We start from the raw sequence: 6,785 nt of genomic DNA on the forward strand, positions 1-6,785 counted from the left end.
GGGAGGTCACAGCAGCCTCAGTGCCTCCTAGGCCAGTGGCAGGCTCCTGGCTGCTGGCTGTGCTTGTGAGGTCACAGCAGCCTCAGTGCCTCCTAGGCCAGTGGCAGGCTCATGGCTGCTGCCTGTGCTTGTGAGGTCACTACAGCCTCAGTGCCTCATATGCTAGTGTGCAGGCGCCCCTGCTGGCTGTGCTTGTGAGGTCACAGCAGCCTCAGTGCCTCCTCGTCCAGTGGCAGGCTCATGGCTGCTGGCTGTGCTTTTGAGGTGACAGCAGGCTGAGTGCCTCCTAGGCCAGTGGCAGGCTCATGGCTGCTGGCTGTGCTTGTGAGGTCACAGCAGCCTGAGTACCTCCTAGGCCACTGGCAGGCTCATGGCTGCTGGCTGTGCTTGAGACGTCACAGCAGCCTCAGTGCCTCACATGCTAGTGTGCAGCCCACCCTGCTGGCTGTACTTGTGAGGTCACAGCAGCCGCAGTGCCTCCTAGACCACTGGCAGGCTCCTGGCTGCTGGCTGTGCTTGTGAGGTCATAGCAGCCTGAGTGCCTCCTAGGACAGTGGCAGGCTCATGGCTGCTGACTGTGCTTGTGAGGTCACAGCAGCGTCTGTGCCTCCTAGGCCAGTGGCAGGCTCATGGCTGCTGCCTGTGCTTGTGAGGTCACAGCAGCCTCAGTGCCTCGTACGCCAGTGGCAGACTCCTGGCTGCTGGCTGTGCTTGTGAGGTCAGAGCAGCCTCAGTGCCTCCTAGGCCAGTGGCAGGCCTATGGCTGCTGGCTGTTCTTGTGAGGTCACAGCAACCTGAGTGTCTCCTAGGCCAGTGGCAAGCTGTTGGCTGCTGGCTGTGGCTGTGAGGTCACAGCACCCTGAGTGCCTCCTAGGCCAGTGGCAGGCTCATTGTTGGTGGCTGTGCTTGTGAGGTCACAGCAGCCCGAGTGCCTCCTAGGCCAGTGGCAGACTCCTGACTGCTGGCTGTGCTTGTGAGGTCGCAGGAGCCTCAGTGCCTCCTAAGCCAGTGGCAGGCTCCTGGCTACTGCCTGTGTTTGTGAGGTCACAGCAGCCTCAGTGCCTCCTAGGCCAGTGGCAGGCTTCTGCCTGCTGGCTGTGCTTGTGGGGTCACAGCAGCCTGAGTGCCTCCTAGGCCAGTGGCAGGATCATGGCTGCTGGCTGTGCTTGTGAGGTCACAGCAGCCTCAGTGCCCCCTAGGCCTCTGCCATGCTCCTTGCTGCTGGCTGTGGTTGTGAGGTCACAGCAGCCTCAGTGCCTCCTAGGTCAGTGGCAGGCTACTGGCTGCTGGCTGTGCTTGTGACGTCACAGCAGCCTGAGTGCCTCCTAGGCCAGTGGCAGGCTCCTGGCTGCTGGCTGTGCTTGTCAGTTCACAGCAGCTTCAGTGCCTCCTAAGCCAGTGGCAGGCTCCTGGCTGCTGGCTGTGCTTGTCAGTTCACAGCAGCTTCAGTGCCTCCTAAGCCAGTGGCAGGCTCATGGCTGCTGTCTGTCCTTGTGAGGTCACAGCAGCCTCAGTGCCTCATACGTTAGTGTACAGCGCCCCCTGCTGGCTGTGCTTGTGAGGTCACAGCAGCCTCAGAGCCTCCTAGGCCAGTGGAAGGCTCCTGGCTGCTGGCTGTGCTTGTCAGGTCACAGCAGCCTCAGTGCCTCCTAGGCCAGTGGCAGGCTCATGGCTGCTGGCTGTGCTTGTGAGGTCACAGCAGCCTCAGTGCCTCCTAGGCCAGTGGCAGGCTCATGGCTGCGGCCTGTTCTTGTGAGGTCACAGCACCCTGAGTGCCTCCGAGGCCTGTGCCAGGCTCCTGGCTGCTGGCTGTGCTTGTGAGGTCACAGCAGCCTGAGTGCCTCCTAGGCCAGTGGCAGGCTCTTGGCTGCTGGCTGTGCTTGTGAGGTCACAGCAGCCTGAGTGCGTCCTAGGCCAGTGACAGGCTCCTGGCTGCTGGCTGAGCTTGTGACGTCACAGCAGCTTCAGTGCCTCCTAGGCCAGTGGAAGGCTCCTGGCTGCTGGCTGTGCTTGTGAGGTCACAGCAGCCTCGGTGCCTCCTAGGCCAGTGGCAGGCTCCTGGCTGCTGGCTGTGCTTGTGAGGTCACAGCAGCCTGAGTGCCTCTGAGGCCTGTGCCAGGCTCCTGGCTGCTGGCTGTGCTTGTGAGGTCACAGCACCCTGAGGGCCTCCTAGGCCAGTGGCAGGCTCCTGCCTGCTGGCTGTGCTTGTGATGTCACAGCAGCCTCCATGCCTCCTAGGCCAGTGGCAGGCTCATGGCTGCTGGCTGAGCTTCTGAGATCACAGCAGCCTCAGTGCCTCCTAGGCCAGTGGCAGGCTCTTGGCTGCTGTCTGTGCTTGGCAAGCCACAGCTGCCTCACTGCCTCCTAGGCCAGTGGCAGGCTCCTGGCTGCTGGCTGTGCTTGTGAGGTCACAGCAGCCTCAGTGCCTCCTAGAACAGCGGCAGGCTCCTGGCTGCTGGCTGTGCTTGTGAGGTCACAGCAGACGCAGTGCAGCCTAGGCCAGTGGCAGGATCATGGCTGCTGGCTATGCTTGTGAAGTCACAGCAGCCTGAGTGCCTCCTAGGCCAGTGGCAGGCTCCTGGCTGCTGGCTGTGCTTGTGAGGTCACAGCAGCCTCCGTGCCTCCTAGGCCAGTGGCAGGCTCATGGCTGCTGCCTGTGCTTGTGAAGTCACAGCAGCCTAAGTGCCTCCTAGGCCAGTGGCAGGCTCCTGGCTGCTGGCTGTGCTTGTGAGGTCACAGCAACCTGAGTGCCTCCTAGGCCAGTGGCAGGCTCATTGTTGGTGGCTGTGCTTGTGAGGTCACAGCAGCCCGAGTGCCTCCTAGGCCAGTGGCAGACTCCTGACTGCTGGCTGTGCTTGTGAGGTCGCAGCAGCCTCAGTGCCTCCGAGGCCAGTGGCAGGCTCCTGGCTGCTGCCTGTGTTTGTGAGGTCACAGCAGCCTCAGTGCCTCCTAGGCCAGTGGCAGGCTCATAGTTGCTGGCTGTGCTTGTGAGGTCACAGCAGGCTCAGTGCCTCCTAGGCCAGTGGCAGGCTACTGGCTGCTGGCTCTGCTTGTGAGGTCACAGCAGGCTGAGTGCCTCCGAGGCCAGTGGCAGGCTCCTGGCTGCTGGCTGTGCTTGTGAGGCCACTGCAGCCTGAATGTCTCATACATTAGTGTGCAGTGGTCCCTGCTGGCTGTGCTTGTGAGGTCACAGCAGCCTGAGTGCCTCCTAGGCCATTGGAGGCTGCTGACTGTGCTTGTGAGGTCTCAGCAGCCTGAATGCCTCCGAGGCCAGTGGCAGGCTCATGGCTGCTGGCTGTGCTTGTGAGGTCACAGCAGCCTCAGTGCCTCCTAGGACAGTGGCAGGTTCCTGGCTGCTGGCTGTGCTTGTGGGGTCACAGCAGCCTCAGTGCCTCCGCGGCCAGTGGCAGACTCCTGGCTGCTTGCTGAGCTTGTCAGGTCACAGCAGCTTCAGTGCCTCCTAGGCCAGTGGCAGGCTCATGGCTGCTGGCTGTGCTTGTGAGGTTACAGCAGCCTCAGCGCCTCCGATGCCACTGGCAGGCTCATGGCTGCTGGCTGTGCTTGTGAGGTCACAGCAGCCTCAGTGCCTCCTAGTTCTGTGCCAGGCTCTTGTCTGCTGGCTGTGCTTGTGAGGTCACAGCAGCCTCAGTGCCTCCTAGGCCATTGGTAGGCTCCTGGCTGCTGGCTGTGCTTGTGACGTCACAGCAGCCTCAGTGCCTCCAAGCCCAGTGGCAGGCTCATGGCTGCTGGCTGTGCTTGTGATGTCACAGCAGCCTCACTGCCTCCTAGGCCGGTGGCAGGCTCCTGGCTGCTGGCTGTGCTTGTGAAGTGACAGCAGCCTCACTGCCTCCTAGGCCAGTGGCAGGCTCATGGCTGCTGGCTGTGCTTGTGAGGTCACAGCAGCCTCAGTAACTCCTAGGTCACTGGCATTCTCCTGGCTGCTGGCTGTGCTTGTGAGGTCACAGCAGCCTCAGTGCCTCCAAGGCCAGTAACAGGTTGCGGGCTGCTGGCTCTTTTTGTGACGTCACAGCAGCCTGAGTGCCTCCAATGCCAGTGGCAGGCTCATGGCTGCTGGCTGTGCTTGTGAGGTCACAGCAGCCTGAGGGCCTCATACGTTAGTGTGCAGCACCGCGTGCTGGCTGTGCTTGTGAGGTCACAGCAGCCTCAGTAACTCCTAGGTCACTGGCAGTCTCCTAGCTACTGGCTGTGCTTGTGAGGTCACAGCAGCCTCAGTGCCTCCGAGGCCAGAGGCAGGCTCATGGCTGCTGGCTGTGCTTGTGAGGTCACAGCTACCTGAGTGACTCCTAGGCCAACAACAGTCTCCTGGCTGCTGGCTGTGCTTGTGAGGTCACAGCAGCCTGAGTGCCTCCTAGACCTGTGCCAGGCTCCTGGCTGCTGGCTGAGCTTGTGAGATCACAGCAGCCTCAGTGCCTCCAAGCCCAGTGGCAGGCTCATGGCTGCTGCCTGTGCTTGTGAGGTCACAGCAGCCTCAGTGCCTCCTAGGCGAGCGACAGGCTCATGGCTGCTGGCTGTGCTTGTGAGGTCACAGCAGCCTCAGTGCCACCTAGGCCAGCGACAGGCTCATGGCTGCTGGCTGTGCTTGTGAGGTCACCGCAGCCTCAGTGCCTCCGAGGCCAGTGACAGGCTCCTGGCTGCTGGCTGTGTTTGTGACGTCACAGCAGCCTGAGTGCCTCCTCGGCCAGTGGCAAGCTCATGGCTGCTGGCTGTGCTTGTGAGGTCACCGCAGCCTCAGTGCCTCCGAGGCCAGTGACAGGTTCCTGGCTGCTGGCTGTGCTTGTGACGTCACAGCACCCTGAGGGCCTCACACGTTAGTGTGCAGCACCGCGTGCTGGCTGTGCTTCTGAAGTGACAGCAGCCTCAGTGCCTCCCAGGCCGGTGGCAGCCTCCTGGCTGCTGGCTGTGCTTGTGAGGTCACAGCAGCCTGAGTGCCTCCTAGGCCAGTGGCAGGCTCATGGCTGCTGGCTGTGCTTGTGAGGTCACAGCAGCCTCACTGCCTCCTAGGCCAGTGGCAGGCTCATGGCTGCTGGCTGTGCTTGTGAGCTCACAGCAGCCTCAGTGCCTCCTAGGCCAGTGGCAGGCTCATGGCTGCTGCCTGTGCTTGGGAGGTCACAGCAGCCTGGGTGCCTCCTAGGCCAGTGGCAGGCTCCTGGCTGCTGGCTGTGCTTGTGAGGTCACAGCAGCCTGAGTGCCTCCTAGGCCAGTGACAGACTGCTGGGTACTGGCTGTGCTTGTGAGATCACAGCAGCCTCAGTGCCTCCTAGGCCAGTGGCAGGCTCATGGCTGCTGGCTGAGCTTGTGAGGTCACAGCAGCTTCAGTGCCTCCTAGGCCAGTGGCAGGCTCATGGCTGCTGGCTGTGCTTGTGAGGTCACAGCAGCCTCAGTGCCTCCTAGGCCAGTGGCAGGCTCCTGGCTGCTGGCTGTGCTTGTGAGGTCACAGCAGCCTCAGTGCCTCCAAGGCCAGTAACAGGCTCCGGGCTGCTGGCTCTTTTTGTGACGTCACAGCAGCCTGAGTGCCTCCAATGCCAGTGGCAGGCTCATGGATGCTGGCTGTGCTTGTGAGGTCACAGCAGCCTGAGGGCCTCATACGTTAGTGTGCAGCACCGCGTGCTGGCTGTGCTTGTGAGGTCACAGCAGCCTCAGTACCTCCTAGGCCGGTGGCAGCCTCCTGGGTGCTGGCTTTGCTTGTGAGGTCACAGCAGCCTCAGTGCCTCCTAGGCCGGTGGCAGCCTCCTGGCTGCTGGCTGTGCTTGTGAGGTCACAGCAGCCTCAGTGCCTCCTAGGCCAGTGGCAGGCTCATGGCTGCTGGCTGTGCTTGTGAGGTCACAGCTGCCTCAGTGCCTCCTAGGCCAGTGTCAGTCTCCTGGCTGCTGCCTGTGCTTGTGAGGTCACAGCAGCCTGGGTGCCTCCTAGGCCAGTGGCAGGCTCATGGCTGCTGGCTGTGCTTGTGAGGTCACAGCAGCCTCAGTGCCCCATACATTATTGTGCAGCCCCCCCTGCTGGCTGTGCTTGTGAGGTCACAGCAGCCTGGGTGCCTCCTAGGACAGTGGCAGGCTCCTGGCTGCTGCCTGTGCTTATGAGGTCACAGCAGCTTCAGTGCCTCCTAGGCCAGTGGCAGGCTCCTGGCTGCTGGCTGAGCTTGTGAGGTCACAGCAGCCTCAGTGCCTCCTAGGCCAGTGGCAGGCTCCTGGCTGCTGGCTGTGCTTGTGAGGTCACAGCAGCGTCCGTACCTCATACGATAATGTACAGCGCCCCGCTGCTGGCTGTTCTCGTGAGGTCATTGCAGCCTCACTGCCTCCTAGCCCAGTGGCAGGCTCATGGCTGCTGCCTGTGCTTGTGAGGTCACAGCAGCCTCAGTGCCTCCTAGGCCAGTGGCAGGCCCATGGCTGCTGCCTGTGCTTGTGAGGTCACAGCAGCCTCAGTGCATCCTAGGCCACTGACAGGCTCCGGGCTGCTGGCTCTTTTTGTGACGTCACAGCAGCCTGAGTGCCTCCAATGCCAGTGGCAGGGTCCTGGCTGCTGGCTGTGCTTGTGACGTCACAGCAGCGTGAGGGCCTCATACGTTAGTGTGCAGCACCGCGTGCTGGCTGTGCTTGTGAGGTCACAGCAGCCTCAGTGCCTGCTAGGCCAGTGGCAGGCTCATGGCTGATGGCTGAGCTTGTGAGGTCAGAGCAGCTTCAGTGCCTCCTAGGCCAGTGGCAGGCTCATGGCTGCTGGCTGTGCTTGTGACGTCACAGCAGACTCAGTGCCTCCGAGGCCAGTGGCAG

Source organism: Dromaius novaehollandiae, chromosome 6, assembly GCF_036370855.1.
Source record: "Dromaius novaehollandiae isolate bDroNov1 chromosome 6, bDroNov1.hap1, whole genome shotgun sequence".
NCBI lineage: Eukaryota > Metazoa > Chordata > Aves > Casuariiformes > Dromaiidae > Dromaius > Dromaius novaehollandiae.